A 23,512-nucleotide genomic window follows, 5' to 3' on the forward strand; every position below is an offset into this window, starting at 1 on the left:
CAGTGGGCGTGCATTCCCAAGTGGCAAAATCAGCTAGATGTTTGGAGTGCCTGCTCCCTCAGACAGACATGTTTCTCCTGTTCTATGAAGGATGCCACCTGCCCCAGGTCTCTCATTTATACTTCCGGTCTGATGCATGTGGACCTTGATGTCTGAGAGCCCTGGCTGGGGGATTCAATGCATTTGGCTTTGGTAAGACACAGGCTCAAGTCTTGATTCAGCCACCTACTGGTGACTTTGGGCAAGTTATTTTGCCTCTTGAAGCCTCAGTCTCCCCATCTGTAGAATGGTAATGGTAATAGTTGCCTACCTCCCAAGGCGAGGAGAAAATGTATGTCGGGATTGCTTAGCAAGTGGCAGCTGTTACTGTTAAGGATGAGTGAGACACATTCCCTGCTGACCAGACTCTAACCGTCCGCAGCAAGTAAGGGCACAGCAGTTGTGATCTGGGACAGCGCGGGCCCTGAGATGGAGGTGGGGAAAGGGGGTAGGAGCAGGCAGAGCCCTCAGACTGTAGCGCAAGGAAGGTTCCCTGAGTGAGAAGGGACCTCGGGTCCTGGGTTTCTTTCCTCTTCTGTGGGAGGCAGGCAGCCCAGCTGGGGCCCGCCTGGACTTTGAAACCCTGCCATGCAGGACAGAGCCCAAGCCCTGGGAAGCCTGGTCCCCACCCCTGTCGGCCGCCTCTCCGCTGTGATTCCAGGAACCCGGCCCTATCAGTTGGGCCCAGTTTCAGGAATCGGGTTTCTTGCCATTTCCCCTCAGTCATGTGGCCGCTGGAGTGGACAACGCAGGCGGGAATGTGATGAGCTGTCAGGCCACTTTCCAGGCAGGGGGAGCCCGGTTAGAAGGTGAATGGGGGCGGTGGGAGCCCGGGGCGAACTAGACAGGCCCCACCTCAGAGCAGCCCGGGCAGGTCTCTCGAACAGAGAGCTAGGAGGCTGTCTCCCATCAGGCCCCCCACCCAACCCCCTTCCCTCCAATCTCGGAAACACAGACCACTCCCAGGAACACTGGCTTCTGGGCTGGGGGAGGCAGCCTGAGAGAAAGAGGAGGCCTGAGGCTGGGAATGTCTCATCTGACTGCCCTGGTCTTCTGGGAGCCAGGCTGGGAAGCGAGTGGGCCTTTTAAAGAAAATAACACGGGCGCTGCGGTAATTCAGAACTGCTCGTCAGCCAGTGTCAAATCAAATCCTGTGCATTTACGTGGAAGACCTTTCTGCTAAAGAACTCCCAAAATGGGCATGGGGAGCGCCATGTTCATTTTCCAGCCCTGCTTCCGAGGCAGGGAGAAGCGTGTCTGCTCCTGACAGCCCGAGAGGCACGAGGCCGGCCTGCTGTGCAGAGCCACACAGAGTCACCGCGGCAGGCTCATCCCCAACCCAGGGGCCCTGCCCTAGCTGCACACAGCTGGTCAATCCTACCACTTCCTAGTCCCCATCTATTTTTCTTTGAAATTGATGGAGGTCCTTCCCTTTGGGGATGCGGTAAGTGAGGCCTTCACTTGGGCACAAAATGTAAGGGGGCAGGGGATACAAATAACGCTCAAGACAAATAATATTTTAATGCAATATATTTTTAAACATCAAAATGAATGCGAACATCCATGATATACAAAATGTCAAACTTTTAAAGAAAGCAGGATGCAGCCCTGCACTGACCTGACTCACCTCCTCTGCCTCCCCTGGCCCCAGCCCTGCTGACCAGCTCTGTCCCCAGAGCCCGTGCAGGGTACAGGGAGCACCAGATCCTATTCCACGCTCACCAGCTGGTGGCTTTAGGTTAAGGGACTGAAACTCTTCAAGCCTCCATGTCCTTGGCTGTAAAATGGGGACAATAATATCTATCTCAAAAGTTGTCCTGAGGGCTAAATGGGGGACAGGGGACAAAATGCCCAGTGCAGAGCAGTCGCCATTCCCTGTGGTTACCCACCGGCTTTTTCTCCATTGTGAACTAGAAGTGATGGACCTTAGCACCCAGCCCAAGTGCCTGCGCCTGGCAGATAAGCCGTGTATGTTTGTTGAGTGCTCAGATTGAATATGGAAACGGAAATTGATCCAGGGCTATTAATTAAGTGATCAGTGAAGCAGATCTACAGACAGGATTGGAAGAAGAAGTAGGAGCCCCCACAGAGGCCAGAAACGCAGATCTCAGCAGCCTTGGAGTAGAAATGTGGGTCAACACAGATAGTAAAATTAAAATACACACACCAGTCTCAGGGAAGTATTTGCAACTTTTATGACAGAAGATTGATTTTCTTGTTACATGTTTTATAAATCTACAATAAAAAAGATGAAGAATACTCCATGGGAAAGTTACCAACAGATATAAACAGGTAATTCATAAATGAGAAATGCATAGGACCAAAAATCCCATGAAAGCATGCTCAACTTTACCAATAATCAGAAAAAATGCAAATTTCCCATGTATAAAACTATGACTTTTTAAAAAATTACAATTTCTGGTACTAGCGAAGGTCCAGGGAAGCAGATAATCTCATACATTGCTGAAAGGAGAGCAAATGGTTTTCTGGAGGTCAACTTGAAAAAAAAGCTTTTAAAATGTGCAAACTCTTTGGCTCAGTAATGGCACTCCATGAAGTAACATCTATCCTAAGGTAATAATAGGAGATGTGAGCAAAAATGTTAGTTACAACAGACAATTGCTTCTGAGCACATTAACATAACTTGAGTGTCCTACCATGAGGGATTATTTTTTTAAGTAGATAGAAAGATAAGTAGATGACACCGAAGTATTAATGGTGTTTATCTCTGGATAATAGATTATACTTGTATTTTCTACTTTTTGGTGGTATTTTTCCTAAAATTTATTTTATTGTGGTAAGAAAACTTAATGAGATCTATTCTCTTAAACTTTTGAGTGTATAAACATTATTGTTGACTATAGGTACATTGTACAGCGTATCTCTAGAGCTTACTTATCTTGCTTAACTGAAACTTGACACTCATCGATTAGTAGCTCTGCATCCTTCCTGCCCCCAGCCTCTGGTAACCATAATTCTATCCTTTGATTCTATGATTTGACTATTCTAGATACCTCATATAAATGAAATCACGCAGTGTTTGTCTTTCTGTGACTGGCTCATCTCCTTTAGCACAAGGTCCTCCGGGTCCATCCATATTGTTCCATATTGCAGGATTTCCTTCTTTTTAAGGCTGAGTAATATTCCATTGTATGTAATATACCACATTTCCTTTATCCTGTAGTCTGCTGGTGGACATCTAGGTTGCTTCCACATCTTGGCTGTTGTCAATAGTGCTGCAATGGACATGTGAGTTCTAATATCTCTTTGAGATCCTGATTTCAATATTTTGGGTAAATACCCGGAAGTGGGATTGCTGGATCATAGGGTAGTTCTATTTATTGCTTTTTGCTTCTCTATATATTTCCAATTTCCTACAATGAACACATGTTACCTTTTATAATCATTTTTTTTTAATAATGAAAGAACTTGAGGGTCTGACTATCTGGGGGAGCAGAGGCATATGGTGTGGGTGACCCTGCACCTGTGACTTCGGGAGCTCTTGTGTCCAGTTCTCTAGTCCTGGATACCTGAAGGAGGGATGGGGCTGAGGCCAGATTCCAGATTCCTGGCTGCCCCACAGGCCACTGCAAACCAACGTGGCCAGAGGAGTGCGGGAGCAATTTGTGAGGCCTGGTGCAGGTTTCTGCAGCATTTAGCTGAGTTGAAATATTAATAACAAAGAACAAAGTTTTTGAGTAGAGTGATTGCATTTTCTAATCCTACAGAGTCTGAGAGGAAACCTGCTAATAATTGTTTTAAGCTAATTATTCAGTAAAGGTCAAATAGTGCTTGCGTACCTTTGTGGCTGCATTTAGGGAAGTTATGCAAACAGACCCGTCCATTGCCGGGGGAATACCAAATTGACTTTTTGAGTTTAACATATTTTAGCAAATGTTATTTTTCCTTGTAGGAGCTGTTCAGCAGCTGAGAATCAGACCCTTTAATGATTCTGGAGACCTCTCAGATGTTAACCCTTGAGTTACCTGGCTTACCCAAACTGTCCTTCCCCCAACACACCCTACCTGAGCAAGGTGACCATCTGAGATGGACACCCCTGGAACCCACAGACCTGGGCCCATCAAGGCCTCCAGCAGCCAGGGCTTAGAGCCTCCTGGGGCCCTGGCTTCCTCCCTGCTCCCAACACCAGAGTTCTCAGTGAGGTTTTCATGCTAATCTCTGAGCTTTGAAAGGATTACAAAAGGCCAACGGGGACCAAGGAGGCCAAAGCCCATCTGACACGGAGATGCCACATCTCGATGGGAGGGGCTGTGTGGAGAGCTGTTTTTGTTAGGCAGATATTTGCAGGTGATGTTCAATCAGTGGTTTTCCCATCCTGGGCCTCTCAGTACTAAATAGGCCAGGGAAGGAAGTGGAGCCTGAAATTAATAATAGTCATGATGATGAGAAAGAGAGGAGGAGGAGGGAGGAAAGAAGAGGAGAAGGGAGGTGGAGGGAGAAGACAGGGAGAGAGGAGGTGGGAGGAGGGGAGGAGGAGGAAGGAGAAGAGGAGGGCAGGAGGGAGGAGGTTAATAGGGACAATTGCTATGTACTGACACACACACTATGTGTCAGGCAGTATGTTAAGTGCTTTACACACATTATCTCATACAACCCTCACAATCCAAACATCATTTTTACATCTATCCTAGGTACAAGGAAACCAAGGCTTCGGAAATGTAAGTAACTTGCTAACGTTATTCTTCATGGTACAAGATTGAGTTCTTTCCCTCTAAGACTGAAAATAAGGCCAGGGTGCCCACTCTCACCCCTCCTTTCAACATAGCCTGAAAGTCTTACTGCAATAAGGCAAGAAAAAGAAATAAAAGGTGTACAGGTTTGGAAAGAAAATATAAAACTCTCCCTCTTCAGAGATGATATAATCACCTAGAAAATCCCAAGGAATTCACATATATAAAAATCCTTCCAGAACAAATACATAAGTTTAGCAAGGCTGCAGGATAAACATTTAGCATAAACACTCAATTATATAATATATTAATATACTAGCAATGCACAACTGAAAAACAGTAACATTTGAAATAGCTCCAATGAATGAAATATTAGGTATCAATCTAACAAAACACATATGAGTCTGTATGTTGAAGACTACAAAATGCTGATGAAAGAAATTAAAGAATATCTAAATAAATGGAGAGACATCCCATGCTCATGTGTTGGAAGACTCAATACAGCAAAGATATCTATTCTTTCCAAATTGAGCTATCAATTTAATACAATTACAACAAAAATCTCAGCAGAATTTCTGTAGATATACAAACTGATTCTAAAGTTTATATGGAAAGAATCTGGAATAGCTAAATAATTTTGAAAGGAAGAACGAGATTGAAGGAATTGCACTACCTGATTTTGAGACTTACTATACAGTTAGCAGTAATCAAGCAATGTGGTATTGGCAAAAGGATAGATCAATGTTGCAGAGTAGAACATCCAAAATAAATGCACATGAATAAGGCCAAATGATTTTTAACCAAGGTGCAATAACAATTCAATGGTAGAAGGATAGTCCTCAAAAAATGGTGTTGGAACAATTAGATATCTACATGCAAAAGCTGAATCTCCACCTAAACCTTAGATCTTAAGCAAAAATTAACTCAAAATGGACCAAAATGTAAATGTAATACATAAAACCTTAAAACTTTTAGAAGAAAACATGGGAGAAAATCTATGTGACCTTGGGTTTGACAACGAGTCCTTAGATGTGGCATCAAAAACACAATTTTTAAAAAAAAGATGAGTCAGACTTAATCAAAATTAAAACCTGTGCTCTGAGAAAGTCACTGGTAAGAGAATAAAAAGACTATAGACTGGGAGAAAATATTTGCAAATCACATACCTAACAAAGGACTTATATCCAGGATATATAAGGAATTCTCAAAACTGAACAGTAATAAAACAAATAATCCAGTTTTAAAATGGGTAAAAGACATGAATGGATATTTCACCAAAGTGAAAATAAAGATGGCAAATAAGCACATGGAAGGATGTTTAACAAGATTAGTCATCAAGGCCGGGCAAGGTGGCTCACGCCTGTAATCCTAGCACTCTGGGAGGCCGAGGCAGGCAGATTGCTCAAGGTCAGGAGTTCGAAACCAGCCTGAGCAAGAGCGAGACCCCCGTCTCTACTATAAATAATAAAAAAAAAAAAAGAAATTAATTGGCCAACTAATATATATAGAAAAATTAGCCGGGTATGGTGGCGTGTGCCTGTAGTCCCAGCTACTCTGGAGGCTGAGGCAGTAGGATTGCTTGAGCCCAGGAGTTTGAGGTTGCTGTGAGCTAGGCTGACACCACAGCACTCACTCTAGCCTGGGCAACAAAGCAAGACTCTGTCTCAAAAAAAAAAAAAAAAGATTAGCCATCGAGGAAATGCAAATTAAAACCACTACATACCTGTTGGAATGCTCTAGAAAAATACACTGGCAGCACCAAGTGCTGAGGAGGATATGAATTAACTAAAACTCTGGACACATTGTGACAGCCTCACTAAGGCTTAGTTTTTCATTAAGTTAAATATATACTTATGTCCCAATAATCCCATCCCTGTGTATCTATCTACTCTACAGAAATGAAAGTGTATATATTCACAAAAACATGTACATGATTATTATAATATTATATAATATAATAAATGCCTTTATTTATAATTAGCCCAAGCTGAAAACAAACCAAATGTCTTTTAATAGATTGGAGGTGGGGGATCTGTATTGCATACATACAAGGGATGAGTACTCACTAATAAAGAGGAATGGACTGGCCAGGTGCAGTGGCTCACGCCTATAATCCTAGCACTCTGGGAGCCCGAGGCGGGAGGATCGCTCAAGGTCAGGAATTTGAGAACAGCCTGAGCAAGAGCAAGACCCTGTCTCTACCAAAAATAGAAAACGTTAGCAGGGAATGGTGCCTGTAGTCCCAGCTACTTGGGAGGCTGAGGCAGGAGGATCATTTGAGCCCAGGAGTTTGAGGTTGCTGTGAGCTAGGCTGATACCACTGTACTCTAGCCCGGGGAACAGAGTGAGACTCTGTCTCTAATGGACTTTCAATACATGCATTAAGTAGGATGAATCCCAAAGATATTATGTTGAGTGGTGGGGAAAAGTCTCAAAAGGTTACATAGTCCATGATTCCATTGACATGACATTATTACATTGTTGAAAAGACAAAATTATTAGGATGGAGAATGGATCAGCGGTTGCCAGAGGTTGGGACAAGGGACAGTGACTATAAAGGAATGGCACAGCGGAGCTTTTGGGGATGATGGAACTGTTCACTATCCTCATTATAGTGGTATTATGTGAATCTGTACATCTGTCAAAATTCATAAAACTCTATAAAACAGTCTCCAATAAAGGGTCAATTTTACTGTGTAACAATTTTTTAAAATAAAAAATTCTAAAGTATGTAATAAAGTCTTCCTCCCAACCCTACCTCCATTCACCCCATTCCTACCAACCCACCTTCCTCTTACTAGTTGCTTATATACTCTTCCAGAGTTTCTTTGTGGATATACAAACAAATATGAATATTACTTTAATTTTCCACTGCATCTGCACAAAATACAGTTTATACAGTATTTATTTTACTCAATATATCCTGGGGCTGTTCCCACGTCAACAGTAAAGAGCTGCTCTGACTTCTACATTCTGAGAGAAGATTTAGTTGCAGCCTTGGATTTGGTTTAGCTGATGTTTTCACATACTGAATGCAAAATCCTTGAAGAAGAGGGGTTTGCTCTCCAGGACTGACTGTACCCAAGGGACAGGGAGGGTCTATTTATTGTAGTGTTTAGCCAGGTACATAGTGCATAGAGGCCCCTGCCGTGTGCAAGGCTAAGCTACTGCCAGAAATAAATGTTCAGATGTAAACTATTGTTTCAGACTGCCTGGCTTATCTGGTAAATATTTGTAGAATAATGGGTTGGAAGCGAACTCAGGCACCCCATCTAATTCCTGGGCCTTGGCTGTCCATTCTGTAAAGCCACCAGATATCAGAAGTTGGTGCCTGGACCACTGGCTTAGACAGATGGACCCTTTCCATGGCGACAGCTCAATTCTGTGGCACCCCCCGCAGTTGGTCCAACCTGACGGTCTATGTCTCTCTGACATGCTTCTCCCAGGATGCTTTGTAATTCCAGTGCTTGATCTCACCCTTAGGCTTCTGCTCTTTCTAAAACTTGTCAAATGTTCCTTTCATCACACTCCCCAGAAAGTTATCCCTGTATTTAAAATATAATGAAAAGTTTTGATTGACATAAACTCTTGATTGAGCCTAGACATGATTGCTACTCTTCTCACCACACTCCTCCACTGTAGGTGGGTCTCTAGATTTTAGCTTCTAGAATGAGATTATTCCATTTCAGATCTATAGAAACAGAGGCCCCTATAACTTAGCAATATGCAGAGGGAGGAAATAGTGTGAGATAGTAGAAAGATGGAAGAAATACAAATTTGAGGGGCAGATATTAAAGATCTGGGATCAAATTTCAGCTCTACTGCTTATTAGTCGTATGACTTTGATAAGCCTCATAGATTTCCTTAGCTTGCTCATCCATAAAACCTCTGAGGTGGTGATAAGGAGGAGGGGGATAAGGTATACATAAAGCACATGCTATAGTGCCTGGCACATTGCTGATACTCAAAAAAAAAAAAAAAAAAGAAAGAGAAAGAAAGAAAGAAAGAAAGAAAGAAAGAAAGAAAGAAAGAAAGAAAGAAAGAAAGAAAGAAAGAAAGAAAGAAAGAAAGAAAGAAAGAAAGAAAGAAAGAGGAAAGGAAAGAAGTAGATATTACCTTTTCTGTGTCTTTGGGCAGAAAGAATTTATTTCTATCACCTTCTTTGGGCTATGAGGGGGCATAGCAAAGCGTAGCGGTCAGGCAAGCCAAACTGCCTGGGTTCAGTACTGGGTCCAGAACTGTGTGGCTTTGGCCAAGTGTCTTAATCTCTCTGGGTCTCAGTTTTCTTATCTATAAAAACTGGCATGAAAATAGCACCTGCCTTATCGAGCTGTGATGATCCAATACGATAATGAAGAACAGTGTCCAGCACATGCCAAGTGTTCCATAGATGTTATCAGGAATGTAAGAGAACAGCCAGACCATGAGCCTCTATTGGTGTCGTGTCTGCTGACACTCCATTGGCCAAAACAAGTCCCAGGGAAAGCAGTTCTGCCCACAGTGGGAGGAAATGCACTTTCCAAGAAAAAGGGTGTGGATATAGAATCCTGTTCTGAGGGAGTGAAGGTTGGCAGAAATCATCTAATCACCACAGCGGCCCGTGACTTTGACCTTGGCTGGGGCACAGGAGCCATTAAGGGCACTGATATGGCTCAGAAACATCACCTCACAAATAGCAATAAAAAATAATAACAACTGCCGTTTGTGGAGCACCAGCTATGGTGGGAGGGGCTGTTCTCAGACACTCACAGTATGGGCTGGGTGGACAGCCCAGTGATTCTCCTTCCCCTCATCTGACTCCCTGCATGTCTCCCCCCTCAGAGGAGGCTGTCATTCATGGTGTGGGCTGTCCCATTTCACGGAATTTAATAATAAAGATGAAATCATAGCTGCAACCATGATAAAAGTAACAGTAATAATATTTATTGGTTACTTCACACCCATTGTCTCATCCAATCCTCATAGCAACCCCATGGCGTGAGTGTTATTTTTCTCATATCATAAATGAAGACAGCAAGGCTCAGGGACCAAGTGGCTTTCCCAGAGTCATGCAGCTAGAAGGGAGCGGAGCTAGAATTTGAACCGTTTGAGCTCAGAGCCCATGCTCTTCTCTATCCCACTCTGCTTCTGCCCAGTGCACGGCACAAAGTCTCAAGTGCCTCTATTCCCCAGACTACAGTGGAGCGAACGTTCTACCCTCTGCCTACAGAGCGTATAAATAGTAACAGGGATATTGGTCCTTATGGTAACAGAAAACTGTATTATTTATCAAATCCATGAAGGACGTCCAGAGCCAAGCGTTGAGGAATAAAAAGCCAACTGAGGAGAGGTGTGTCCGGAGCTGAGGTCTGTCTGTCCCCACGGGAGTGGTGGAGGGGAGGGGAGCTGTGGTGTCCCGGCTGGTGGGATCTGTGGGCACCAGGGTCTGGAACTTGGAGGCTGCGAGAAGAGCCCTCGGCACTAGTTTCCCAGGGCTGCCTTAACAAAATATCAATACTACAAACTGGGTGGCTTAAAGCAGCAGTCCCCATCCTTTTGGGCACCAGCGACTGGTTTCATGGAAGACACACTTTCCATGGACCAGGGTCAGGTGGGGGGATGGTTTCAGGATGATTCAAGCATGTTACATGAATTGTGCAGTCAAACCTCTCTGCTAATGACAATCTGTATTTGCAGCCGCTCCCCAGCGCTAGCATCACCGCCTCAGCTCCACCCCGGATCATCAGGCATGAGAGTCTCACAAGCAGCGTGCAGCCTAGGCCCCTCGCATGCACAGTGTACAGTAGGGTTCGCGCTCCTCTGAGAATCTAATGCCGCTGCGGATCTGACAGGAGGCGGAGCTTACGTGGTGATGTGAGGATGGGGAGCAGCTGTGAATACAGTTGAAGCTTTGCTTGCTTTCCTGCCACTCACCTCCTGCTGTGTGGCCTGGTTCCTAACAGGCTACAGACTGGTATTGGTCCTCGGCCCAGGGATTGGGGACCACAGGCTTAAAGCAACAGAAATTGATTCTCTCACAGTTCTGGAGGCCAAAAATCTGAAACCAAGGCGTCAGCAGGCCACACGCCCTCTGAGATGCTGGGTGGAATCCTTCCTTGCTTCCTTCTAGCTTCTGCCGGTGGCTGCAGTTCTTGGTATTCCTTGCAACTGCATCACTCCAGTCTCTGTCTCTGTGCTCACATGGTGTTTTCCCCATCTTGGCATCTGTGTCCACATTTACCTCATTTTGTACGGTCACTAGTCATATTTGGTTAAGGACCCGCCCCTACTTAGTGTGACCTCATCTTAACTTCATTACCTCTGCAAAGACCCAATTTGCCAAAAAGGTCACTTTCCACAGGTACAAGCTTCCACCAGTGGCCCTTGGACAAATTTAAAAGCACAATCTTGAGGGGTCAGCCTATAAAGTTCTACTCTCCTGCAGGTGTGGGGACCATCCCTAGCTTTGTGACTGAAGACTTGCCAGGCCCTGGAAACATCTGGGAAGTGTTTTTGTCGAACAGACTTGAACGTTTGAAGAAGAAAATAGAGCGACCTTCCCGCCTGCCAGCTCCCCTCTGATGCGCCGCCCTCACGCTGCCTCCCGCCACACTGTGGTCTGGTGGTCTAGAAGGAACGTGGGCTCTTGAGTGAAAGCCCAGCTGCATCACTCGCTCACTATTTAACCTTAGGAGTGCTATTTCAAACCTCTTGGAGCTTCACCTTTCCTTATCTGTCAAAATGGGACCATCGATACTCACTCAGAGTTTGAGGGTGAAATGATATGGGCAGAGAAGTGCATATAACACATTTTCAATATGTGTCAATTTCTGTCTCTTCCCTGCCCTCAGTAGGTGGGATCAGAGGGATGGATACCCCAGTTATCTCTTCAACAGTTCAACAAATGCTTTTTGAGCACCTACTGCATACCTGGGTTCCTGCTGGGCCCTGGAGATACAACAAATACTAAGACCAATTCCTGTCCTGTAGGCACACACAACCATGTAAGAATATTGTATGTTTTTAAAATTTTTCCCACCTCAGAGGTTCTTTGGCTGTCCAACTTCCAAAGAACATTTCAAGTCTTGTGGTCTGAGATTTCAGGAGTGCTCTCGACCTCTTTCCTTTCCTAAAACATAGTGGTAAGTGCCTAATCTATGCAGGGTCTTTCACATACAACACTCCTGATTCTTACAGTTTTCTGTATGGTCATAGATCCACATTTTTCATGGGAGGAAAATGAGGCTCAGATGTGAAGAAAACAACCAAAGGTCATCCAGATGGGACTTATCCTGATATTTTTGGATCCAAAGACCTTACTTCCTGATGGATACCACTCACAATTTCAAATCTGTGACCCTAAGGGAATAAGATTACTTTTTTCCTGGCCCTAAAGCTCTCCAAAGGGGAGCTGGTTCCAAAGGCAGGAGAGGTAATGACAACTTTTCTGCACGACAGGTGGCCTCCTCAAGACCAGCTTGGAAGGACAGCACACATTTGTGTTCGCACTCCGGTGTGTCTTCTTGGTATTATACCTACTCACACGCCACTTTATGTGTATTTGATGAACAGCTATGAGATGATGGTCATTGGAGTTGCCATCCTGTCCTCTTTAGCATATTTCAACTTTTCAGGCACAGAATGAGCCAGTTCTGATTAAGAGGCCCAGGCATTTCATTATGCAAGATTCTGAAGCTTGGAGGCAGTGTTAAAACCAGTGCTGTTTAAAGACACACACACACACACACACACACATACACACACACACGCTGCAGAGGTCAGGAGGTCTGTGGAGTCAGGCCTCCCCATTTCTTAAAAGAATGGAAGTCCCTGGTCCACTCATCAGAGAATATTGGTCACTTCGGGCCCTGCCCAAACTGAAGACCTGGGATGCCCAGGGTTCCCAGGACCTAGTGGTGTTAGGGAGAATCTTGATGAGCCTCGGAGACAAACAGGATCTATTGCTCCTTTCCAGCCTGTAAAAAAAAAAAAAAAATCAAAATACCATGTTTGATGGCTGGCAGCTTCTCAGGCCCCATCCCCCACTTCCCTCCTGCCCCAGGTGTGGGCAGGCTGATGAGAAAGCCCATGCACACCTTCCTTTAGCACTAGCAGAAAGTTCAAGCTACACAAACCTTCCCCTACACGCAGGAACCCTCACCCCAGCCCCGCCCCCTGCCCACCATGAAACCCCGAGCCAATTTCAGATCTGCTTGGGAGCCTGCCCTGCTCTCCCTAGAAAGCCTCATTCTGTGAGTAAGAAACCTTTTTAATACCCTCTTGGTGCATGGGTGGTGTCATTCAGGCTTGACATCTGAACCAAATTTTGGGTGGGGGTACATCCTGTCTCCATGGAGTCACTCAACACAGCCTCTTTTGTTTTATCTCTAAGGCCTGTGCTGCTCTAATACATCTAGAGTGCTTCCTTCTGATTTCTTTCTTGGGTCCCTCCTCCCTCCTGCAGGGGAGTTCCCAGTGCAGGGCTGCCTGCACCAAAATTGTAGGGCACAGGAAGTTTATTTTCTGCAGTCCCAAGCCTACCCTCTGGGTTTTTTCCTCCAGGACATTCCTCTTACATCCTTGGGTTCTTAAGTACCCTCACCTCTACCCCACTCCCACACCCCACTCCTTACGAAAAAGACACTAAAAGGAATCTGAAAACTTCCTTCCCACCAAGGCCTTAAATGACAGCTGAATCTTAATACATTACTTTCGTAGAGAGAAAAATTCCCCATAGTTTTAGCAAAGACTTAATTGCTAATGGTGGAATTTCAGGCATCAGCAACGAAGACAAGCCTCTGTGTCAGCAGGGTCCTCGCTCCCAAATATCTTCCCCTTCTCCTCCTAGCTAGAATTCCACAATTAGGGCTTCACTGCTTTGGTTCAAAGCTTCATTCTGCTAAAAAGCAACTTCTCCTCCTTGTTTAGTAACTGATACCTAGTGTACACATAATTGTCACATCCTTTCCTGAGGACAGAAATTTACAGACAAGGGATAGAGATGAGGAGGATGTTGGTAGTCGAGGGGGCAGAAAGTAAATAAAAACTTCACAGAGGAAGAGTTGCAGGGCCCAGCAGAAATGGTCATAGAGCACAAAATTCTGTTATCTCCTCCTTTCCAGGGACCTCAGACATGCCCAGTACAACAGAAGGTTGGCCCAGAGAGTATGAGTGCTGCCAAGGGCCCGAGGCCACCAGCCCACCCCTACTCTTTCATAGATGAGGAGCTCAGTGTTCTGAGAAGTACCCTACCCAAGGTCACCAAGCTACAGCCAGGACCAGGACTAGAAATCAGGTCTCCAACCTCCAAGATGGCACCATGAGATGTGACGGCACCATCACAATTAATCTGTAACAATCAAGCATGATCTTTATAAGCAAGTTCCTTTTCTGATCCATTAGTAGAGTCTACCTTTGTTCTGACATGCTTTCCTGAATGCAGGGGAAATGGGTATCGTTATAGCTACCATTCCCTGGAATTGGCCTAGCCCTGGATATATTCGTGGAGGTGTGATGTGCATATGAATGTGGTCTGCCACATGTCAGGGGTATGTGTGGGGACCTGTGTGCTACCACACTAGCATGTCAAGGAATGGGGGTCCCTTTATTCTCCTATTGTATTTCTGGGTCTGAAATGTTGGTTCTCCACACGCTCATAGCCAAAGAATGAGCAGATGCACCAAGGTAAGGCAAGCATGAAAAAGAGGTTTATTGAAGAGAGAAAGACAGGATTATAGAGCAAGAGCAAGAGGTTTATATAGTTTGATACACATGCCACAGATGATGACCAGACCCCATTGTCCTAGCAAAAGAGGGCAAAAGAGCGAGACACTTGGTTATAGTCTCAGTTTTGTATTACGGTGTCTGGATAGGGACCTCCCATGGTTCAAACATCACCATGGAATCACTTTGTCTGGACAGTCGGGAGTTATATGACCTGAGTCTTATGGATGCATATCTCCTATGAGCCTCTCTGAAAGCTGGTTGTTCTAGGTCACTTTCCAGACTCTATTACACCTATGCTGCTTGCCCCATAGGCTAGAGAGTCTTTGTGTTCTTTTACAGCTGGAGCGCTAAGTTCTGATTGGCAGATTCGTAGGGTATTCCCTCCTCCCCCAAGTATGGCAGGATTAAGGGGGGGCAGGACCAAGACGTGGGCCTGGGACCCACCCTTATCCTTCTTCCCAGGTGGGGCAATTGCACCAAAGCAAGGCACCCATTTTCGTCCCTAGGAGCCCAAGAATCCCTCACTATCTACTAAACACTACAGTGGACAGCTTCTCCCTCAAACCTCTGCAATTTTAAACATAGGCTGGATGTTCCCCTTTCCTCTTAAGCATATAGAAAGATTATGGGATCCCAGGATCCCCACTAGGTTCAGGGAAACTGTAGAGCCTGTTTAAGAGAGACATCTACACTTTCCAAGTCAGTCAGGTACAGAGAAATCCCACGGCAGTGAGCACCTGCCTTAATACCCAAGCCAGACCCCAGTGAAGGAAAATAGGCTCTAGCCCTTTTGGAGTCTCAGTAACTTGATGTAGTTTCCACTTCTTTAAAAACCCAACATATTGCTTCTTGCAGGACTCAGGCAGGATTTCCAAGTCAAACAAGGGAGAGAGTGTGCTGTCCTCCCCACTGCTGTTTTTCTGTTTTTCTGACCCCTGCAGAGTGCCCTGGGGCCATGGCCAGAGCTGTCAATGACACAGCGCAGATGTGAGTGGTGGAGTCAAAGAAAGCCAGTAACCAAAGCATACAGCCCACTGCTTCTGAAATAGAATCAGCGTGGAAGTACATACATACATGTGTATATACGTGTCTGCTTTTCCTATGAAAACTTTAATTAGCAAGAAAATTGCAAGTGACCATAATCCTCCGGTATTAAAGGCAGCCTGCATGCTAGTGCTGAATTTTTCAAGTCAATCAGCTTCCTTGGTCAATGTGGTTCCCATTAGCCAAAGAGTTGCCTGGAAAAGCTGTCTTATTTCACCTTCCTCCTCTGAGGGAGGCCTACAGTTGCCTTGTTGCCAGCACACTCACTAAAGGGATGGGGACTCTGGCCGCAGCCTGAGTCAGGGCAGCCCAACTAGGAAAGAAAACACCTCCCTTCAGCCCTGAGTGCCTGGAGATGTGAAATCTGGGTCATCATGGCCACTCAACAGTCAGGCTTACTGTACAAGTTCAGAGCTCTAGAATAGCTGTTGGCCCTCAGGCCCCAAGGTTCAGCTTCCCCTACTCTGGCCTTCCTGTTGCTTTTGGGAGCCTCTAACCAGAAGAAGCAGCAGAGTAGAAGGGGGAGCTATCCAAAGATGGCTTCTATCCCTAGTCACTCACTCCTACTCACTCTCATTTAACTCCTGCTAGGATTTTAGAGCCAGGATAAGTGGGCTGGGGTAAAGTAAAAAAACCAAAAAATGAAAAACAACACCCCCACCACCACCAATACCTTAGCAACGGCTACATGCTTCTTATTCAAATTTGGATGATGTTTATAGAGTACCCATTATGGGCTAGGCATTGTGCTAGTGCTTTCAAATATACAGTCTTACCCAATCCTTATGACAACCCTATGAGGGAGCAATAAATATCCCCCTTTTACAGATGGAAGGATTGTGCAGGTTGTGGCAGCTAGAAAATGGAAATGGAGTGCCACTGATACTCTGGAGACAGACAGACCTAGGTTCCAGCCCCTGCTTTGCCTTTTACTGGCTATGTGACATAGGCATGTTATTCAGTTTCTGAGCATCAGTATCCTGATTGACAAAATAGGAATTGACTTATAGAGCAGTAAGGAATAAACGAACAATTCATGTGCAGTTAGCACACTGCCTAGCACACAGTAGGCACTCAATAAATCAGGTGATGATGATTCTTGGAAAGATAGGTGTGGATGGATGTATGCAGGGCAAAACTATGGAGGGAGATGTTGTGGGGGAAGTTGAGATAGGAGGCTATGAGTTTTATCTAACGTTCTCAACAGGAGTTGGGCCTGGGATAGACAAATAAATCAGTAAAATAGAATAGAAAGCCCAGAAATAGATCCAACATAAATTGGTGCTTAGTTTATGATAGTGGAGGCCTTATAAATGAGTGGAGAAATTATGAGCCATTCAATAAGTATGTTGGCTTCCTATGTGGAAAGAAAAAACCCCATTAAATCTGTACTTCACACCATACCCCAAAATGGAGTTCAGATGGCTTAAAAACCTCAATGCTCAAGTGAATGTTTTTATGATGGACATAAGACATTAAAATAAGAAATCATAAAGAAAAATGTTAAAAATTTAAAAATTTAAATTTCTGGAAAAGGGTAAAACACAAATTATGAAGAAAAGATCAATATTTAACCACTTCGATATGAGCGTTGACTATAGTTGACAGCCACGGATGAACGGGCACAGCAACTTTAGCCGACAGCTGTGATATGACTTTTCTAATTTTTCATTTATCAAAATAACATTGTGAACATTTAAAAATAACGTAATGAAAACATATATGTATATGTTACCTATTCTGATTTACATTCCAAGTAAAGCTGCCTGTAAAGTAAAACAAGCTTTCAGTGCTTTAAAGCTTTCCTCATCACACAAGAGCAAAACAGATTCCTCGTCAATGCACAGCACAAACTATTGTGCAGACTATGAGTGCCGGCTGTGGGCAAGGTTTCGTGGCCGGTGAGCGCCGTACCAAAGTGGTTAAAATATATAAAGAAGCTCTTTAAGTCAATTTTTAAAAATGGCGAAGAGTGGCCGGGCGCGGTGGCTCATGCCTGTAATCCTAGCACTTTGGGAGGCCGAGGCAGGCGGATTGCTCAAGGTCAGGAGTTCGAAACCAGCCTGAGTGAGACCCCGTCTCTACCAAAAATAGAAAGAAATTAATTGACCAACTAAAAATATATATACAAAAAAAAATTAGCTGGGCATGGTGGCGCATGCCTGTAGTCCCAGCTACTCGGGAGGCTGAGGCAGGAGGATCGCTTGAGCCCAGGAGATTGAGGTTGCTGTGAGCGAGGCTGACGCCATGGTACTCACTCTAGCCTGGGCAACAAAGTGAGAATCTGTCTCAAAAAAAAAAAAAAAAAAAAAATTAAATAAAAATGGCGAAGAGCTCAACTGAAAAATGAGCAAAGAATATAAGCCAACGATTCACAAAAGAACCCTGAAGGTCCACATTAACACACATGAAAAGATATCTGGGCCTCATGGTAAGCTGGGGTATTCAATTTAAATGAGGAAATTCAATTGCATATTTTTAGTTTGGTAAAAATAGAAAATTATGAGAATATAAAGTATTGGTGAAAATGTAGGAAAACAGGAATTCAGCATGTAAGTAAAAACATTATGGAGAACAATTTTGGAAAAATGTAATAAAACTGCAAATACACATTCCCAAATGACTGAACACTCTACTTCTAAGACATATCCTAGAGAAACCCTTGTATATGTTTTATAAACATTGTTTATAGAAACAACAACAACAAACAATTGAAAACCACAAAATGCCCACAATTGAAGGTATGGATAAAATGAATAGATTGTAGAGCACCCATATGATAGATTACAGCAACTAGAATGCATGGATCCAATCTATACGTATCAATATAGCTAGATCTAGAAAACACGATGTTGAGTGATAAAAGCAAGTTGCAGAATGTTATGTATCATAGAGTGATATTTTTCAAACAAATTAAAAAACATAGCACAAGGTTGCATATTGTTTATCAATGCATGTATATGTGATGAAAATACAAAGATAAGGACTGGTACACAAGAAATTCATCACAGTGGTTGCTCTAGGCAGGGAGGGAGGAGAATAGAACTGGTGTGAGGACATGGGATATTTTAATTCTGTAATGTTTTATTTCTTTTTTAAAACATCTGAAGTAAAATTTTAAAAGTAAGCATTTGTTATTTGGGGTCACAGGCACAAAGATTCTTTCAGGACCTTTTTCCCCTTAAAAATAAGCATACCCAGGGTCATTCTGTCTCACTCTCTTCTTTCAGGGCCTTGTTCTCCCTCGCCTCTTTCTATCAAGGAATAAAAGTCAGGGGTGTCATCAATCATGGGAGCAACTTCTTGCTTTTCTTGTGAGACCTTTTTGTCTCCGAGAGTGCCTTTTCTTCCTGTGGCCCAGGGCTTTATCAAGGAATTTAACCTTTCTAGAGTTCTAAAACTTTTAGTAGATGTGATATTAAAAGCAAAGCATCCACTCTAGTGATCCCAGTGGAAAAATTATATAATTTCTAAAGCACTGTGAGTCAAATTCTAAAATGAAAGCTAGAAGACTATTGCATCAGTATGGTCACAACAGGAAACAGAATTCGCCCCAGAAGGCTCAGAGACGTGAATGAAAAGTCAATTTATAGAGGTGTGGGCAGGGTTATGGGAACACAGAGTGATGGTGAATCACCAGGGACCAGCAACAGTGGGAAGTCATTACCACCCTAAGGCTAAAGGGAGGAGGAGAAAAAAATGTAACTGTGGCCCAGTAAAAACGGAAACTCCATAGGATGATACACCTGGTGGCAACTCGGGTCCTAGAGGGCCTCGCCTAAAACAGAACCAGCACCAAAGCAAAGAGAAGGTATGGAATAAACACAACAGCTAAGGAGAAATGCCTTGACCTAGCTTTCCTCCCAGTCGCGAATCTCTTCCGGCTGCCTCTCATTGGCTAAACCCAACAGGAAGCCATTGGGAGACAGGGCATTCTGGGAGATGTGGGGACAGGGCATTCTGGGAGATGTGGGGACAGGGCATTCTGGGAGATGTAGTCCATAGGAATCACTGCTCCAACTCCTTCTCCCCCTGGTAGGGAAGAGGACGGGTCTGGCGAGGGGGTAGGGCAAGTGGAGAATCAGTAGCCTAAGAGCTAAGAGAATCCAAGTCATGGAGTTAAACTGGTGATAGCCACAACGGTTCATCTGGAAGAACGGCAGAGACCTGGGCTACAACTGCCCTTGGAGAGAAACCACTGCTGAGGAAATGGAAATGGAAACCAGAGAAGAAAAAGAATGTGGCTTAGAGTTTGAGCTCTTGCTGAGCCTCTGGGTAAAGTGACTGGCAGGCCTCATGAGACCCACCGTGAGGGCCAGAAGGAGGGGGCCAGGGACTCCAAGATAGGACTAGCGGGAATTGGCAGCCAGTGGCTATAAAGCCCCATCTGTTTCTTCCAAGTGGGGCTTTGTAGGTAGCCACGGTGGCTTGGTGCACAGATGTGGGAGAAAGCAGGCAGCTGATGGGAAGCAGGCGGGTGGGAGGGAGACACACTGTGTGTGAGACTCAGCATCTGCAGGATCCCACCGCCAAGACCACCCTTCAGCCTGAGGCTGCCTGGGGCTTGTGGGAATCTTCTTGTCCCCCTAACCAGGCTCCAGGCTGTCTGGAGATGCCTCTGGGCGGGCTGGAGATGCCTCCAGGAATCCCATGCTGGCTGCCTCCTGCAGTGGCCCTCCAGCAGACAAAGTGACACCCACCAACTCATTAAGATTTCTCCCCGCTCCAGACTTCTTGGCTGAGGTCTATTTGGCCTGACTGAGACAAAGAGAGACGAGTACTGGGCAACAGCCCAAGCCAGGGTGGCATCCCGGCCTGTCTGTACTCCTCTCCTGTCCTCCCCAGCACTCTTCTAGCTCTGGTGGGATGTGTGAATTTAGAGGTTCCATAATCTATCAACGGCCAGTAGCAGAAGAGAAGTCCACAGGCTGTATCCTGGCTGTGGAATTTCTGACATCACTCCCAACCTGAGACTGTTCACATCAGGGAGGTCTTAGGTGAGCCACGGAGCCTCAGCCTTCCAAATCTGGAAGAGATGGCTCTCGCTCAACTTCCTTGGGGACCCCAAACCCTAACCATGCAGCACCATCCTTATCCAGCTACATATAGACTGCGTGTTCCTTGAGGACTGGAGCTAAATTTTGGCTTTTTTTTTCCTTCTTTTTTTATTCCCACTGCACATTCCCCCTGCACATGTCTCAACAATTGTTGAATTTGGTCTAGTCTCTTCCTTTCAAAGACAGGAGGACAAAGGCCCAGTGAAGGTAGGCATGTTTCCTGGGGAAACACATTGAGGGCAGAGCCTGTACCGGAACTGGGGCCCCTTCTTCCTTGTCCACTGCTCTTGCTGCTCCAGCGCCATGATTCACCTCGTTATTCTGCTAAGTGATTTTCTGGGGGAGCGTTTCCACCAGATGAAGGGCATAATATTTTGGCCTCACAGATTTCCTGGCCCCTGGCTTCCCCCAAAAAACATAGATGGACTCTTTCTGGCATTGAGCTGGGTGCCATGGAAAGCTCTGAACTCAATTTTTATAGAAAAATGTGTGCTGCTAAGTCGGGCTCCCCAGGGGACATTTTAGCTGCATGACTCATGGGGTATTCAGAGATCCTGCTCCATTTAGGGTGATCTATTTACAAGCATGTGTAAGTTTTTAGAATTTTACAGTGGTTTGTGAGGAGGGTGGAGTATATATTCAGAATGTATGAGCCTGTCCTGGACTGTAAATAAAATTGGATGAGTGTGTGTGTATGTGAGAGAGAGAGAGTGCACGAGCCACAGATAATGATTGTGTAGGAGCTTTCTAGAAACACATAGCTAACTCCTGTCAGATCTGAAATGATTTTCTGCAAATAGGAATTTGCTGACTCCAATTAGACCTGCAGAGTATCTGTCCTTGTGGTTGTGGAGGGAGCAAACACAGGGAAGAGGTGCAGCGGCGGGGATGGAGGGCGAGACCTCTCCCGCACAACCCTGGGCTTAGCCGTGATGGTGGGGTAGTAATTCAGATGGAATCATCACAATTTTGCTCCCCTTTACCCCACCTTCTAGAATTGCACTGTGGGAATCTGTGAGTGATAGGAGCAGGATCCCTTCCTGTAAGCAGCCTTTGCCCTAGACCTAGGGAAGGACAGATGTCATTCCAGCAACCCAGGTGGGGACTCAGCTAGATGCTAGATGCATGCAGACTTGGCCCCAGGGAAGGGTGCCCCAGAATGCCCTCCATCACCCTGGGTCTTCTAAAGAGCAGTGTGTGTGTCTCAATCTCTGGGGTGCAGAGTTTTGACAAATAGGATGATGGAAGACGGAGCAGCAGGGCAGTCATAGACCCCACCCTGCTCTGTCTGGAAAGGAGGTATGCAGACAGTGGTACCATAAGCACCCAGTTTCTCCAAAAAAAGAAAAGTCTTGGAGCCATTCTTGGGCCCCCTCTGTCTCCCCCTCACAATGAAGCCGTCAGCAAGTCCTGTCAGTGTTAGCGCCAATGAAGATCCCAGGCGTGCATACTTTCCTTCTTCTCCCAGTGGAGCTAGCTTCATCCACGCTCGTCTCTGTATTCTCTCCAGAAGGGTCTGTTGACTATTAAAGGGAGTCTAATATACAACTACTATGTACCCATAATAATTAAAAACAAAAATAAGTAAAAAAAATAAAGGGAGTCTAAATTCCTTTCAAACCACCCTCCTTTGCTCTCTTCTAAGTACCTTTCTTCCTGGGCTGACCTACCTTCCCCCTGTGAGGAAGGAACACTTTTGCACAGTCCTCCCCAGAGGGACATCTGCCACCTGGAATCCAGTCTAACTGGCTCAGCTAGGAGCTTGTGCAGTGTCTGCAAAGCCAGTTCCAGCTTATGGAGGACTCAGGCTGGCAGCAAGGACTCGGCTGAGATCACCAAACCCTTGGGACTGCCTGGCTTGAGTTCAAAATGCTGCATGCCCTGTGCCAAGAAGCAACAGAACTCACTTGTGGCTCCCTTGTCCTGAAACTGCAGGGCCACCTTCTGAAGTCCTGTCCCTGCAGCTCACTCCAGACTAATCAAGCCAGCAAAACCACTTTGTTTCTAGGTCCCTTCTAGAAGCCAGCATGCCAGGGGTCAAAACATCCAATGTCCCAATGAAATAAAAACCACTTATACAAGATAGGCTGCTTTGTCATTGTCAACACAGCACGTGAGATGGGGGTGGGCATCTTGAACCCATCTTTGACTTTAAGGCGATCCAAACAGATATTAAAGTCTGTCCACCCTTCTTGTGGAGATCATAAATATAGCTCTCATTTATTGTAATGTTCACCTGTGTCAGGCACTGTTTTAAGCACTTCGTTAGCTAATTTAATCCTCTCAACAACCCTGAGAAGTAGGTATTATTATTAAATATTAACTCCGTACTACAGATGAGGAAACTGAGGCACAGAGAGGTTAAGTAACTCCCAAGGAGCACAAAGCTAGTAAGTGGCAGACAGTCTAGCACCAGAGCCAATGCCCTTAATCACACCATTATATATATACATGGGGGTCGATCATACCTAATTTTAAAAAGAAACACTGCATCCTTCTCTCTGCAGCCACTGCCTCTAACGCTGTGAGCAGGAGGCAGGGCCCAGGCTGCAGAATATGTGGGCCTTCAACTCCCAGTAAGTGGCTTTTCAGCCTCTGAAGGTGTTGGCCACACCTCTGAGCACTCATTAAAGTCAGACATGTAATCTCTCCATCGTCCACTTTAGTTGGGAATGGGGTGTTCAGTGTAATTTCATACCCTGAACATTGTATACGTTTTGCAGGTTTTTGAGTCTACAGGAGTCTGACAACAATAGATTATCAGAATGGCAATATACAATTTTGACCTTGTGATTCAATGTCCTGCAGACCTTGGGTTGGATAGATGTGGACTGAGCATTTAATTTAGTGACTCGCTGACACCCTGGAAAATGCTTTAGCAATCCATGATCTCTACTTGTTTACACATCATTTTGCATAAAAGTAGTTGAGGGCATGTCATCACGTAGCCATAGCACAACTGGCCTGTTAACAAAG

At 45.0% G+C, this 23,512-nt stretch overlaps 1 long non-coding RNA gene across 1 annotated transcript; it reads left to right on the top strand.

Moving 5' to 3' along the window:
- The first annotated feature begins 19,454 nt into the window (after positions 1 to 19,454).
- On the top strand, positions 19,455 to 22,615 carry LOC142871864 (uncharacterized). The gene is made up of 2 exons (XR_012920033.1): positions 19,455 to 19,514; positions 22,182 to 22,615. It is a non-coding gene; the product is annotated as an uncharacterized LOC142871864 (long non-coding RNA).
- Positions 22,616 to 23,512: the final 897 nt, after the last annotated feature.

Source organism: Microcebus murinus, chromosome 7 (genome assembly GCF_040939455.1).
Source record: "Microcebus murinus isolate Inina chromosome 7, M.murinus_Inina_mat1.0, whole genome shotgun sequence".
In the NCBI taxonomy this organism is placed as follows: Eukaryota; Metazoa; Chordata; class Mammalia; order Primates; family Cheirogaleidae; genus Microcebus; species Microcebus murinus.